General features: G+C 42.2%; 1 protein-coding gene across 11 annotated transcripts in view; it reads left to right on the forward strand.

Annotated features, from left to right (window-relative positions):
- LOC137873897 (R3H domain-containing protein 2) overlaps positions 1-13,397 on the forward strand; it is a 50,487-nt gene that overhangs the window by 8,260 nt on the left and 28,830 nt on the right. The window contains exon 2 of one of the 11 annotated variants that reach the window (XM_068712381.1): positions 1-111. This exon is cut by the window's left edge and continues 4 nt beyond it. The exons of the other annotated variants lie outside the window; for them this stretch is intronic. The gene's annotated coding sequence lies outside the window, so the exon portion shown is untranslated. The remainder of the gene's footprint in view (positions 112-13,397) is intronic. 11 annotated transcript variants of the gene reach the window in all.

Raw genomic sequence — 13,397 nt, forward strand, 5'->3', positions numbered from 1 at the left:
GCTGCTTCTGCTGCTGCTGCTGCTGCTTCTTCTCCTGCGATTATGTGCTTTTATCTGTGAGACACCTGATCCGACTTGGCTGGAGATCCACAGAGCTGAACTCTAAATACAGTAAGCATGTGCTGTATGTGTGTGTGCGTGTGTGCGTGTGTGTGTGTGTGTTAATAATTTCTGGGTGGGATGTAGCTCGCTCATGTGTGTTTCACAACTGTGACATTTGGTTTAATATGCAGCTATTGACAATGTTATAATTGCCTTTGGCACTTTTCATTGTTGGTCTTTGTAAAGTTCCTGCAGCAATTTTATTTAGTAGCCTTATCTTAGTAACAATGCAAACATCATATAATGGGACTTGCGGGAAGATAGTTTAATGTACTGTGCATGCCGTTTGGAGTGCAACTCGTTTATGAGTGTGTTTAAGTGCAGAACATTTCAAGTGTGTTTAAACTGGAAGGAGAACCTTGGTTTTCTCTACATACATTTTATATTTGTATTGGCTGAAAGATGCTAGTGGTCAGTTTATGTTTGTATGTTTTTACGGACATACAAAACGTATTTAGTGAGGCAAATGCCGAGGTAATGAGGAATTCCCTTCTCCTGTGTCCCTGTGTGGGAGGATGGTGGAGGTGGCCTGGTGGGGGTGGAGTGTCACTGATAAGGAGGCGTCACTCTGCAACTCTGTCATACTGAGGAGGGAGGGAGGGAGGGGTGCAGTTAAAAAGGAAAACCTAGGGGCTTACATAAGGCTGCATGTGGGAAGTTCTGAGACTTATCCTCCATGATCCTCTTGGCATGAAGGTGCAGTAATGGGTTATGATCACAGCTTTTTTATGAATGCATCAGAAATTCTAAATCTCCATTTCATCTCTGAAGACGTATATATTTACACAGTCAGTGTTTTCCCCCTTTTTATTTGGAACACAATGTGCAGGACTAGAGAGAGAATAGAGAGGAGGTGAGAGGAAAGGCAGCACAAGCGTGAGAGAAAGCACAACAGCAGAGCCCTCTTGAATAAAAAATCTGCTGCTATTAATAGCAAGCTGTCCTCATGGCCTCAGCACTGTTTCAGGTTTAGAAGACCTGGCTTTTCCCTCTCTTTTCCTGTTCTGATGATTGCAGCCTAACTCACGATCTTTCTCGTTGCTTCTTCCTTTTTATTCTTTTTTTTTTTTTTTTTTTTTTTTTTTGTTCACTCGGCCCAGATCTGTCTTGTGCTGGATATGGGCTGTTTATATAATGACCGACCGTTTGTGTACATGTGTGCATGTTTTTCAGCATTATAATAAATCAAGATGCATCAGTGTCCTACGTGTTGCAACCTAATTTAACTAGCTTGATGTTGGCTCATAAAATGACAATGATCCCATGATTCTATTCTCTTGTCAATTAGAAATGTAAAAGATGGTCTGCAACCCACAAATTAGATAGAAGCTACCCGTTTGGTGTCAGGTAGCCAGAGCTAATGCCGTTTTCTTCCTGATGTCTGATGGTTTACATGTTGGCCCCTTTCTTTAGCAAGGCAATACATGGCTAGCTGAAGTGGCTAAAGCTAGCTGCTTAGCCCCGACTGACATACTGTTGTCCATGTTGACTTGCATTTAGAAACTGTGTGTGTGCATCCTTGTCTGTGCGCATGACCATTACCTGTGTTGTTTTGTTTTCTGTTGGACGTGACTTAGGAGTTCTGTTCCCCAGGTAGCTGATGCTCCTGTAGCCTCACTGCTGCATACTAATTGCCAATGCGTGGGAAAAAGACTTGAGTATGAAAGAGAGGAAGCACGAGAGCGAGAGGGAGGGAGGAAGAAAAATCAATAGCAATCCCTGGAGTAACTGCTGCTGTAATTGCCTTTAAGTCAGTAAGGTTCACACTTTCTCATCTGAAGCTTTAAAAAAAAAAAAAAAAAAAAAAGTTTTCACAATTTTGTTTTGATTAACCAACCGAGGAATAAATGATGAAACAATGAAAAACCTCCACGCTTTATTTCATAGAGTGCCCATCCCCTTGTCCCTTCTCATAACTTATTTTCACCGTCATTGAAAACACATGAAAAATGAGAGTAACATCTCCTGGAAAATCTTGTGTTATCCTGAAAACGTATAAACCTTTACCTGAGAATGAACTACACATTATCCATCAGAGCTTCCTAAAACAGATAACAATGCCATCTGAAAGGGCTGGCCTGAGTTATGTACAGGATCATATTAATGTTGAAGTGGTTTCGTACATAGTTTATGTACGAGATTATCTTGAATAGGCGGCTCCTGGTTACATTGGTTGTTACATGTTACATGGTAGCACATGAGAGTTGCCGCTTGAGTCAAAACACTACGCTAAATACCGACTAACTCTACTTGTGTACTTTGCTGCAGTGTTAAGGTAAGAGAGACCATGAAATGAAATGACTAGCTTTTGTAGCACTGGCTCACAATGGGTGTGATTGAAGTCGTAAAGACTCCACTTTGGCTAATATTAATAGTAAAGGGGCTAAAGTATGGTGTGATAAACTAATGAAAGTCTTAATTTTGCTAATACCTTTAGTTTACTTTCCTCAAATTTGTAAGTCTATTGCAATGCAAATAGCTATAGTGGACACAAAGCAGATGTTGCGTATTGATGGCAAGCTAATAGCAGCTTTCAGGAATGTGTGTCTATTAAACCCTTAAGTACAAAAAGTACAACATAAAGAGAAAACATCTAACTTGGTGTCTGCTTTCTGCCAACATGATAAAGAGCAAATGACAGTGTGACGTAATTTAGGCCAAACCAGTCTTGCATCAACGCTATGCTCCGATGAGACAAAGAGACATGTCCACTAGTTGACTTTCAGGAGAGATAGGCTGAGAGAAAGAAATGTGCCGGTAAAAGGCCGTACCTAACCAGAACAAGTTTAGGAGTGGCTGTTTGTGACGTCATTAGAACAGAGGTCGACGGACGGAGAGAGCAAGAAAAACGGGAAGAAGGTGGAGACGGATAAATTGCTGTCCTTAGGCAGGCGGAGGTATTGGGAGTGGTCGACTGTTACAGGTAAACAGATGGCGTAGCGCAGCGAGGCGCTGACCTCAGGTCAGCTACATGTTCTAGTGACTCGCTGCAGTGGGCAGTTTCTCTCATTAACACTATTTCCTAATCTACTGAGTTGCCAGTATCGTACACAATCACTCTCTCACATATGAAATGGCTGAGAAGGGAGAGCGAAGCATCGAATGAATTCAACAATGGCAACAGATTTCAACTACGGAGTCAAGACTATTTTAACCTGCAGAGTGTACTTTGTAGGAAGCGTTTTCATCAGCCGAAGCTGAATACTCATAGTAACGAAAAGAGTCCTTTTATTATTAGAGGATTCATGGACACAATCAAAAGAGTGTGTTGTTGGCTCTTTTTGTTCCAAACAGAAAGGAGGTTTGGTGACTAGATAAGTGTCTGCACAGCTGTATTCAAATATAGTCGAGCTCACACGTCTGTCAAACAGTCTGCACAGTATGCATGTCATTTTGTGTCCACAGCTCCTACTGCAGGCTTGTCATCATCCCCCTATTTTTCTATTTTAGCACAGCGGCGTCATGGTCGGGACATCGCAGTCGCCCAGTGTCTGGTGTGATGGTAATGCAAAAAGCACAGGGGCCATGTTTTATCTGTCTGTGCTGACGTACTGTCGTGGTTGCCAATGTTCCTGCTTTCAATGTCCTCTATGATGCATGTGATGGGGTGTGTTTGATTTGCAGACCCTGACTGGGATTTAAAGGGACTATATTTAGCTGGTTACATACCTGCAAACAAGTCGCTTTTGGACAAATTTTCCGTTTTGAATCTGTCCATCTAAACCTGAGGTAAACTTTTGTTTTTGTAGCAAACATTGATTGATTGACAAAGCTTTCCCTGTGATGAGCAGCGTTTTTGAGCACTCGCACAAAAAACATTGAGAGCCACTGTCTGTCTTAATAATGCATCATATGTTTATGAACTGATTAATATTTTGTATTAACAATCTCAATCGACAGATTACCCTCACTAAAAACTAGTATTGTCAAAGAAATGCAGTCAAGTTAAAACTCTGAGACGTAGTGGAGTAGAAGTATACTAATTAAGTTTATTGATTGTTTTGGTTTTATTTTATTTGTCTTTAAAATATTTAGGATATTTTACAATTTTTTTCTCAATCCAAATCCAGTGTCTGAATATTCTTAAAATTGAAAGACTGTTACTCTTTTAAAGGCACTTAGTGCCATTTACCATTTTAAAATGTGTACTTGCATTATTATGCTATTACACTATGATTATATCAGTGCCACAAAAGTATCTTGGAATTACAATATTGTTTACAGCAATTATTTCTGAGACAATATGCTGTCCGACAAAATGAGTAATTGCGGCAGGCCGTGTTCTTTTCTCCAGAAGGCTTCATTTCACTAAAATGTTCTGCCCCACTTAGTATTGCATCTCGTCACCTTTTCCACCACTCTAGAGTTTGCAGGTCTGTGGCTCGGTGTCTGAGGAACAAAGGTTAGAGAAGACGCACTGAGAAGCAGCAGTAGGAGGAGGATGCTGGATGGTAGACTGAGCTGAGTGTTGGTTGGCTGAATGGAGCTCTAAATGGCTGGCATGTTGCCTTCCGGCTGGACACTCTCGAGTGTGCGAGCGACATTGTAAGAGACCACACTCTCTGCTGGTCCAACATAGACAGCCGGACTGTTCAACTGGCTGGATGCCTGACTTCCGGGTTCGGCTGGCTGGCAGCACTCGATTCTCCATCACTGTTTTGGCATGGCAGCCCAGCCAGCCAGCTGTCATTCAGTGTGACTGTGGCAAATGGAGGTGTTTGTGCAGATCGACTATTGGTCACCATCGGGACATATCCAGCTGTTACCTTATTTAACATTTTCTCAGGTTATAGCGAAGAGCAACTTTCTCATAATGTCAATAGAAGTTCAACTCATTCTCTTGGGGGGGGGGGGGGGGGGGGGGTCATATATTGACTTGACCTACACCATGGAATTTAGCTATTGGATGACATCGAATTGCTTTGTGACAAAACTTGAGCCAGATGCAACTTTTTGACTTTTCGCTTTGAGTTTAGGAGTAAAAATTCCACGTGGTTGATTGAATAGGAGGCGTTCTGGGTACATAACATGCTACCAGTTTTTAGCTCTTAACGGGTCACATTTTAGTCAAAGTATTGTGCACATGAAAGCTTTGATGCTCCTTTAGATCATTTTTAAAGACAGTTGTTTGTCTGTTATGATCATCTGTAAACGATTTCAATTTCAAGCAAATTGGTTATTTAATATTGTATCAAGACATGTAAAACTGAAGTAATTTCATTATGTAGTTTACACTCTTGGATCCATTGAGCAATCTTTCATTCTACTGGAAGGTGCACTCAATTTAAATTGGGCACTAACTTTTCATTAGCATTGTAAATTTAGATTAGATTGTAAGAAATAAGAGGGATTGCTACTTGTGATGGCATTTATTATGTATATCAACAGAGTTACTGCACTTAAAAAAAATGAGAACATGTCAGAGGAGATGGTGTAATTATCATGGGTTATGCTTTTGCCCTGGCTCTGTAAATTTTATTCAAATTTGAGTTTTGATGGTTGAGATGAAGAAGTGAAAAGTTTAATAGTGTATGAGGGAAACCCTTAGTTGTGCATAATATCATCCGAGTCCACTGATCCAGCTTTCTAAACATGTAGATACTGCAGCGGTCCGTTCCCAGAATGCCGTTGTCATGTCATTATTTTGCCCCCAATTGGTCATCAGTCACATTTGACTATGCCACAGCATATGCGTCAATCATGGGAATTGATTGACGCATTGATTGAAGACTGGGCGATTCACAACAGTGTCCAAGTGTGGCTGATCATTTTGTTAACACAGCTTTGAAATGTAGATTTCTGCTAAAACGGCATGCTTATGAGTTTCCAAATTTGTATGAATTGATATAATTTGATCAGGACAGGGATGATAATGGGCTTAAAGTTTTCCTTATTTTCTCTTATGTTGTGTTTTTTAAGACGCAGTGCAAGTCAGTACGACCTCCTTAACGGTAGCGGTTAGCTCCGTCATAAAGGAGAGACCCCGCTGTTGGCAGAAGAGCCGGTCACTGATTATTCTGACTGGCATGTGTGGGAATGAATTACGTCTGACAATGTTTTTAAGGTTGTTCCTCCACCATTTATTTTTATATATAAATATCCCATGAGCATCTGCACTCAGATAGGCAGCGAAGTGACATTTTGTTGAGCTTTATTTGTGGGATGTTGGGATGTGATGTGTTCGATCACAGTGAGCATGAAGTTTGCTGTAACAACTTGTGTGCAGTGTTTAAAGGATCAGACATGCTCATTTCAAAACTTGCCAGAAGCTCCAGTTGCTTCTCTTATCTTACCCCCAGACTCCTTTAGCTCCTTTCAGTGTTTATTCATAAACTCAGGAAAATGGCAAATTTTCTGTTCAGGTTGAAACAGTTTTAGCTGTCTTGATACTAATTTGTGGCGTCTTTACATTTTTATTTGTGTTATATTGTGCAACAGAAAGATAAGACTCGCCATATTTGCAATGGAGCGTAAAGGAGATGGATTTCTCTGGGTGTGATGGAAGAACAAATATGAGACGGAAAATGGAGCGATCACAAAATGCTTTTGAGGAGGAGCAGAAACTGCTGCTGCTCCACTCCGCTCTCAAACTGGATGGGGCAGAACACAATAGATATTGGGTGAGAGAGAGAGCCAGTAACAGTTGTGGGCAAACAGTAAGAGATAGAAATGGACAGTTAGACCGTACTAAGAGGTCTGAGGACGTTGTACAGTACCCGGGGCCAAGTCATTGGCCCCTTACAATGGTGTGACCTGGAGGAAGCTGCCTAACGGGGTGATAAAATGTTCATCATAAGCTAGAGGCGAAATAGAGGGAGAAAGGGACGGCGCTGATATGGTTGTTTGATGGCCCATCTTCAAGGCTCTGCCAGGCGAGGACTTTCCCCACTGATATACTCACCAAGGAGACTTCATATGGAAAAGTATGTTAGAGTTCTACAGCAGCTAGTATGAAGCTTAGGTAAACTCTATTTTAGTCTTTCTACAGCATTTAAGCTTTGGTGCTACAGAACCTGTTTTATTTGGAATGATAGAAATACTGTATTATTAATCTGTCTTGGTTATGATGCTGCTAATTTTTAAGAATTTTTAAGTTTTTTTTCATCATGGCAACCAACAACACTTTAACAAAATGCCAAAAAAGATCAAACTAATATGGATAAAATGTAATATTGCAAATTGTATTATATTGATATGCTCACAAGTAGTCACAGTCACATGTACAGCAGTATTTGTCTGTCAAGCTACGGCCAACCAAATAAGTTTGGGATGTACTTGAGCGTGTGTCGCTGCTTCTGGGAGACTTCACCTCCCAGCATGCACTGCTTTCTTAGCATCTTCAGCTGTTAAGCTACAGACCAGTATTATTATGCTACGAGTAACTTTTATAGGGTTGACCTCAAACGTTAAGACTGGTGTCCTGTGGTTTACCGCTGCATATCAGCTAGCTTCTCAGCTAGCCTGTAAAGCTAGCTGAGTCGAGTGAAGCTGTGTCGGTCCTGAGAAATGATACTCTCTGATGCATGCAGACTTCATCTTGCGCATATATATTTATATAGAGAGAGGGAACTTCCTATCTGCTGCGGCCTACTTCCTTCTTCTGGAGGTGTGTTCTTGTGTCTGTGAGCTCAGTCTGTTTAGTTCAAGGTTCACTTCCAGCAGACCTGATAGTTAGTCACTGCTCTCTTCAGGACGGAGTGGAACAGAACTGTCTGCAGTCGGTGTGTGTGAGGGGAGTCATCGCCAATCTGCACATTTTAAATAACTGTGTGCGAATGACTCACATTCTGATCACTGCGTGAGCCCCATTAAGTCTGCGTGCCTGTGTGTACATCTGCAGGCCTTGTGCGCGTGCGCGTGTGCGTGTGTGTGCGTGTGCGTGCACGTGCACGTGTGCGATGGAGCTGTGTTGCTCATGCTATAAGTGTCCCATGAGGATGCTGTGTGTGTTTTCTATGTGCGCTGTTATATTCGTGTTTACCCAGTGATAAATACACCGGACCTTGTAATTGGGGAAAGGGGGGGGGGGGGGGGGGGGGGGGGGGGTGTGTGAGAGAGAAAGGGAGAGAAAAATATGGGGGTGTTGAGGGATATGGCTGCTTTTCTCTTGGTGACAGAGCCTGTTGCCATGGAGCTGGTCCTCCCATTGGTGGAAGTCTGGTCCAATCACTTAACAGCACAGATTGTTTCATCATTGAGAAGTTTTTCCTCTCTTCCTGTCTCACTAGCCACCCCTTGCTCCTCCATCTTTTTTTTCTCTCTCTTCCAGTCTCTTCTACTGCTCCCTCCTCCTCACAGTAAGAGAAGCTGATGAATTACATAAGGTTTATAATGAGTGTGGAAGCTGCCACCCAATTTCATTTTGACACAGTTATTCGTTTTACATCAGCAGCTCAAGTTGAGCAGAATCATTCACAATTCTCCTCACTTTACTTGAGAGGACAAACTAGCCCCACAATCGCACATTTTATTATCTACGTATTAATAGCAGAGAAGTTTTAAGTTAGAATGTTACTCTCAGTCCTTAATAGTGTAGAAATTTGATTTGATGCTGTTTGCTCAGTTTGTTGTCGGTCAAGTCATTCAGCACAAAGCTAGTAAATGCTTTCAGCTCTGAAGCTTCATTTTTGTTGTTCTCAAGAAATATACTTGTTGCAGAGCACAATTTAACATTTTCCCATCTCAGCAGTTCAAGTTCAGTCACATGAGTCACTCACTCACTCACTCACTCACTCACTCACTCACTCACTCGGGTGGGCTACCCAGGTATGTTAAGGGGCGCCCAGTTAAATGTTGATGTAACATTAGTGGACAATTTGCTACCGTCACAATAACATATTTTTTGCCCATGTTTTTTTTTTTTTAACTATTTAATATTTTTAGGGTAAAATCTTATTCCGTTGTCGAGCGCTTTGATTCTCTCTCACCTCCCTGCTCACCCGCTTCATCATTCACTGTTACTTGATAGCAAATTCTGCTGTCTCAACGGTATCCAACAGTGCACCAGCGTTGGACGACGGGACGTTAGGTTAGGACTTGTTTTGTTCCTATTAGCTCACATGCTGTTTGTGAAGTGTTTGCCCAGATATTAATTTTTTCTTCCACACAGCTGGCATTTTCTGTAATAACAAGATTGATCCCTTAAATTTATTTCACGGTCTTTACTAGTTGAGTTCATTAAACAGATGTTTTGTGCATACTCAGACGTATCCTTTTGGTTTACAGTTAAAAATGCACTGTTATGTCCTCGCCCAACATCCTGTTGTAACAAGAAATGCACCATTAAAGTAACTACGAACATTTAAAGATGTTGGTTCAAACTGTCATCCGATCTCTGGATTTATAGTTGGAGAAAACAAATAATATTTTATGGTTTATTTTTCTTATTTCACATTTTCCTTGGTTCATAGTTTTCTACATTAATCAATGTGATTATTTAATTAATTATTTAATTATTTTGGCCCATGTGGCGTATTTCTCTCCTTCACCCACATACCAGAACTTTGTTTTCTTCGTCATTGAAGCATGCAGGATGAGGATTCCTCTCTCTTCACTGGCATTCGTTCATTGTGCAGAAGGGAGATTGTCGTTGTCTCTTTCTTTCCCTCACCCACTTTCTCCTTGTGTTTTTATCCTTCTGTATGCACCCCCACATGCAGCAGAGAACTATACATAGGTTATAACTAGTGAGAGCCACAGAGAGAGAGGGAGACTTTGAGAGAGCTACAGAAAGGTAGGTAGGTAACAAGGGAGGGAGGGGAGGGAAGGAGGGAGAGAATGAGTCATAGCTCGTCCCACAGGACTGAGTGGGTTGGCTGAGTGGAGGAGGATGGCGTCAGCAGTAGGCCTGACAATTTAAGAAGACACATTAAAAGAGGAAGAAGGAGAGAGAGAGAGAGAAAGAAAGAGAGCTAACACTTAAAAGTAGGTGGACGGAGACAGATATTGATGGGAGGGGTTGACATGGAGGGGGCGGAAGGCAGGAAGGGGTATCCTCATAGCACTGTGAGAGAGACGAGAGAGGGGATGGCAGGGTGGATGTAGATGGGAAAAAAAGATAAACCTTTCATGCCGCCCCCCCCCCCCCCCCCCCCCCCCCACACACACACACACACACACACACACACACACACACACACATTTGTGTTTTGTATAATGTTCCTCTGCCTTCAGAATGTTTCTTTCCTCCATATCTTTGTTGCTGTTGTCAGCTAAGTTTCCCGGGTCTGTTTTTCTGATCCATACCGTCACCCTTATCACATTTTATGTAGCGCATTACAGGTATTACATATACAGTATTTTGGACTGTATGTGTGTATTAGCCAATATTGCGTGTGTCCATATTTTTATTGTGTGAAGCACAGACCGTTTTAGTTAGTTTGCCTGCACCATTCCTCTCTGGTCCACAGCGCTCTACCAACCCCCCCGTTCCCTCCCTGTGTGAGATTGTGCAACTGACGCAAAGGGGAATCCTCTCTGACACAGACAAACACTGGTACGCACACACTTCGAGCGCTGCTGATATATAATATGTGCAGGCACTGAGCTTGCACAAACTCTGCCATTACAACACACACACATTAGCCTGCACTCTGTGAAGACATAACCTTGCTGCCTTTTGTGAAATAAGTTCTCTGTGACGTCAAACGGGCGAGGCTGAATACAGAGGAGCTGAATTGGGTCGAACTGCCTGTGTACGTGTCTCCCACTGCTGTCTGTGGGTTTGTACGCGCTCGCTCACTCCTGTTTGCAGCGTTCTGCGCTTCCATTCACCTTCATCTTTCATTCAGCCTCTGCAGAGAAAATGGAGAGGCACGTCTGCTACGTTGTGTTCCTCCATTCTGAAATTCCAAGTAATGCAGTGAATGAAAGAAATAATAACTGCCGCTAATAGCGGCTCGCAAAATTATAGGACAAGACGGCATCCTCTGTTCACTTGCACTCTACCTGTCATTAAAGAGAAATAATCAGTGGGACAGAAAAGCTGGCGACTGTAGATTTATCTGTCCATCTATACTGTCTCTGCACTGTAACTGTATATGTATTGTTATTCTTCTGTAGGGGGATTGTCTTCCCTTACATTGTGCCAGTTAGAATGGATGATGATTAATCTAGAAAATATGAATAGAAGCCCATTCATTATATATTCCATGAGTCCAACTGTGGATGTTGTCTCAATAAAACAAAACAAGAACCAAGGGTATTACTTGTGTGTGTGTGTGTGTGTGTGTGTGTGTGTGTGTGTGTGTGTGTGTGTGTGTGTGTGTGTGTGTGTGTGTGTGTGTGTGTGTGTGTGTGTGTGTGTGTGTGTGTGTGTATTTATATATTCTTTTGTTTGAATCGCAGCTTTTGAAAGAAATGTATTAGTGCTCTTGGGCAACAGCTTGCTTTTGGCTCCATGTGCATGATGTCTGCCAGTAAACCAGATATTGGTTATCTGATAAGGTAATCAGTTAACAGACGTTGTATAGACGAGCTCTCCGCTCTTACCAGCCACCATGCAGGAGGATTCCTCTCATTTCTCTGTCTTTGCCCCGTTGCTAACTATTGCTGAGACCCTGACCCAGCTTGACCTGAAGCAGCTAATTTGGACAGTGAGCTCATACCTGCACAGACTATTTAGTCCGGCTAGTCTTCGGTCTGAAATGGTGATATACGTTTGTTAACACATACTCTCAATGACCAGATATATAAGCGATCCCTGTCTCTTTGACTCCCTCCGTTGGCTGTCTTTGGTGTGGTAACCTGACACGGGGGGTAGGGCGGCGTACCACCGCTGTCTCTCAGCTGGTGGGTCCTCATAAGGAGGCTGCAATGTTTGGTAATGCGTGTGAATTGGGTCAGAGTGACCTGCACTACGCTACTATTACTGCTACTACTAAATCTTTCTGCCAGTCAAGCCCTTCTGATGGCTAACTATTGCTAAAATTAGCAGCATATTCAACTCGGGCGGGTGTAAATGGCGGAATAGCTGCCGTGTGACTACTCTCACCCGGGTGCAACACTGTTAATTAATTCAAAGAAAACTTTGCAGATTATCAACCGTCTCTGTGACACTTCAAAGTTTTCCTTTCATTTCCCTCGTCCTCCTCGTCCTCTAACAGATGAGGCAGGTGTGTGTGGAGCATAGACTGTATATAAGAAGTGGACACAGCCATCCTGAAGTCACTTATTAGTATGTGGACATTTTGGCTGTCGTCATCTCCGATTTTTGCAAACAGTGAACGGAAGTGACTTTAGTTGGACTATGGAGGAGTGACGCCGTGGTAGAGACACTGTATACGGCTCTGGTAGCGACCAGCCAATTACCAGTTAGCCCCGCCCTAAAGCATATCCTTCTTTATTGTCTATTTTACTCTTAATGGGACCATAATTGACTAAATGAACATTATGCTGTGTTTATGAAGACTTGAAACTAGCTATTAAGACCATAAAGTCATGTTGGCAGTGTTTACTGAGATAATAAATCAAGTGAGAATTAGGGTCATTTTCTCATAGACTTCCATACAATCTGACCTTTTGCAACCAGATGAGTGACCTGCTGATGGGTGGTAGAGAGAATGCAAGTTTAAGGCACTTCCACCTTTGCTTCATTCTTCAGATCTTCAGATCGCCGCCTGGTGTGAAGCCAACAGTGCTCTGTGTCAGGCTGACCGACACACTGACTAAACTGGGACACAACAGGCAGCGCTGCAGTGTGCAGCCTGTGTTACAATGCATTATAGTTCAATTCTTAGGCCCAGATAACACTTGGTGTCACCACTACATAAGAATAAATATGTTCTTTATTAGTACTAGTTACCGTAGTATAACAGTGGTAGGGCAAGGAATGTTACGACAACACTATGGTAACATGGACATACTGCTGTGTTGAGATAATTAACAGACTTCACAGACTTCTCAGACTTGCAATTTAAATTTTTGTTGATGCAAACATAACGGGTACCTTCACTGCTTGTGTCATTTTAATGTGATGTGTTAAATAGCATTTGTATGTGTGTTTGTAATGTGCTGTAACTATTTGTCTAATAACGGTAGGTCAAAGGCAACTGGACCCATTGCTTCACTGATCATCTTCATAGGCTTTAATAGTTCAGCAGCACTAATTTGACTTCTACTACTTGATATCACATTACCTGGAGAAGTGAGAGCCCACATTGTTGTTTGGACCACAGTTCAAGATTTCCAGCAGCAATAGCATATGGTCTCTGACTTTTTCTTTCTTTCCATCCTGCCCTGTTCTCTCAGTAGCCTTCCATCTGTGCACACTACAATCCACATATTTATTTTTAATA

Source organism: Cebidichthys violaceus, unplaced genomic scaffold (assembly GCF_023349555.1).
Source record: "Cebidichthys violaceus isolate CVI_PGR_0920_01 unplaced genomic scaffold, fCebVio1.0.p SCAF_17, whole genome shotgun sequence".
Lineage (NCBI taxonomy): Eukaryota > Metazoa > Chordata > Actinopteri > Perciformes > Stichaeidae > Cebidichthys > Cebidichthys violaceus.